The sequence below is a fragment of the Pleurodeles waltl genome, chromosome 2_2 (genome assembly GCF_031143425.1).
Source record: "Pleurodeles waltl isolate 20211129_DDA chromosome 2_2, aPleWal1.hap1.20221129, whole genome shotgun sequence".
Lineage (NCBI taxonomy): Eukaryota > Metazoa > Chordata > Amphibia > Caudata > Salamandridae > Pleurodeles > Pleurodeles waltl.
This window is the reverse complement of record NC_090439.1, coordinates 630059670-630062361: the sequence shown is the minus strand read 5'-3', so window position 1 is coordinate 630062361 and position 2692 is coordinate 630059670.

The window sequence follows — 2692 nt, the reverse complement described above, 5'->3', positions numbered from 1 at the left end:
GCCAAGCTACTAGAGGATGAGCACAGGCTAGTTTATGGTTTGCTTGACTCTTACCCTAACTATGGTTGCTGCTTGACCGGGGCTCATGTCCCAGACAACCAGCAACCCAATTTCGCACAGTCTGTGACATCAGAACCAATGCTGAGACCTCTGATTTGAAGATATTCATTCACTTCAGTATTAAATTTGTCACAGATATTGGCAGCTGTATACGAAGTCTCCATGGCAAAGATCACAACTGTTACATGCCTCTGAGTGCCTTTAAAAGCCTCATCAGAGGTGAAACCAGCAAGTAACCATTTCTTCACTACCTTGAAGGAGACCTAGTGTGCACTGATGCTTGTGTAATCTGTTGCTTGACAACCAGTCCTCAAGTCCATCATGAGGTGGATGGACTGAACAGTGCTCTCTTCATAGCATCGCCAGCCACTTGCAGCACTTGTTCGTGCAGTTCTGGTATATCAGTGTGGAAAAATAGGTCTTTCTTGGAACTATCCATGTTAGGCAGAGACCTCTATAAATTAATGAAACCCTTCTAATTCCATGAAAGAAAAAAGAGGACAAGTGCTTACGTTTTTGCCAGCTTCACATTGTATACATTAACTTTCTCATGAGTTTGGTGGTTCTGAGACTCCTTGTGAACATAGCCCTGACAGTTGATTGTTGTGATGTCTTCTTTTTAATACCTCCAGGAGTAGTGGCCTAGAGGGAGATGTAGACTGCTTGGGTACTTTGGGTGAAAATTCCCTCTGTTCCTTGTTCCATTCTGAGGTTGCTGCGGGTGACGATTGCACACTTTTATATGTGACAGGCACAAGGCTTATTTGGCTGACATTCTCCTCTTCTACATCAGTCAAAAGGGTTGAACAACTTCTCTATTATCAACAGCAGCTATGTTATTGAGGTGTTCTGTCAACATGACGGCATGCTGATTTTTCAGACTGGCCAGTGTTTCTGTGCGATCATAATGTCCCTCAGGCATACCTCAGCTAAACTTTTTTTGCAAATTGGGTATTCTGTGATGTGTTGATTATTTGGCCTAGTTATAAAGAAATCACAAACTGGGGAGGAGAGCTTTCTTATGATATGAAAGCCTGAAAAACTTGTTGTGGTGGAGGTAGGTGATTGTGTAGGCCTTCCTCTAGGGTGGACTGTGACTGGGGTGGGAGTAGTGGTTGCTTCTGTATTTTGGGGCCTTCTTGCAAAGATAGAAGCAGGTGGTGTTGGTGGACTTCCATGATTAAGAGCAAGTTCAATTGAGGTGAGTTGGACTTCCTATTTGACACTCCCCATATAAACAATTTCTCACACATCACCTTATTCACTTCCAAGGCTTTCTAAAACCTTCCTCTTTCCTTGTCTCATGTGGTTGGTTACTGATTCGATTGAGGTCCAAGCCATGTGTAGATCATCAGAAAGGGGCTTGGAAAGATGGGATAGTGCTCTTTGTCCTTGCTGGAGTGTGAAGAGCAGTCTCAACAACATTTTGCTCAGCAGCAGGATCAAACTCCTGTTTTGCTCCTACTTCCTGGAGATCTGCTGCTAGCTGTGTCTCCTGCTGTTGACTTTCCTGCAAATAATTAGTTAACTTCTAAGACAGTTCCATTTCTGATTCTCTGCTCTTTATAATTGCAGTCGCTGCAGTGCTGAGAGACATGGGCTAAGGTGTTGGGGGGTGGTGCTGTTGATTTAGGAGTGATCCTCCTCTCAGCCTCTTCCTGTTCAGAGGAAGTTACAGTAGGGCTGTCACATTTCCTGAAGAAAGCATTAGGGCTTAGTGCCATTGGTGCCAACTGACATCTTCTTCTCATCACTGGCCCCTTTCTTGGCAGACACTTCCTTTTTTTAGGGCTTCTTCTTTTATGTGTAGCAGAGTCCTTTGCAAAGCAGAAGTTCTTAGCAGAGGACTCTCTGGTGTTGCTGTCAGATAATTCCCTACCTTCTCGCAATCTTAGTATTCTGTTTGACGTGATGTCTCATGAACCTGTAGATAATAAAAAAGATATAGGAAGTCACTGAGACTTGGACAATCTGGCCTATGTAATATAAGTCATCATCGACATCAATGCTTAACAGTAGTGTACCCACCGATAAGCTATTTCTTGCTAGACATTACACATGAAAAGGCAACTTGGTGCCCATCCAGGGCCCTTTGGGGCACAATGACAGGCAAAAATCAAATAAATAAATGAAATAATTGTAGGTGCCACTCAAGCACACATATGGACTCTATTGAATACAGGACAAGGCAAAAATCAAATAAATGAATACAATAATTGCTGGTGCTCCACCAGAGCCTACTGGGGCTCTATAGGGGGCATGCAAAAATCAAATAAATAATTTCTGATGCCCTTCAAGGGCCCATGTGGAATTTGGGGGAAGCAGAGTGAGACAGGCAAAATTTAAATAAATAAATTCAATATTCGCTGATGCCCCTCTAGGGCCCATGTGGACTCTATGGAAGGCAGGGGCAGGCAAAACCTAATAAATAATGTAAATAATTGCTAGTGCCTCTCTAAGGCCCACAGAGACTATATGAGTATCAGAGGCAGAGGGAGTTAGGCAAGTGCCAAATAAATGGATTAAGTAATTGCTGGTGATCCCTTCACCCCCCTCTCCCCCCCAGGCCTAAGGGACTCTATGGAATGCAGGGACAGGCCGGGAAAAAAACAAATACATTTATATAGTACTG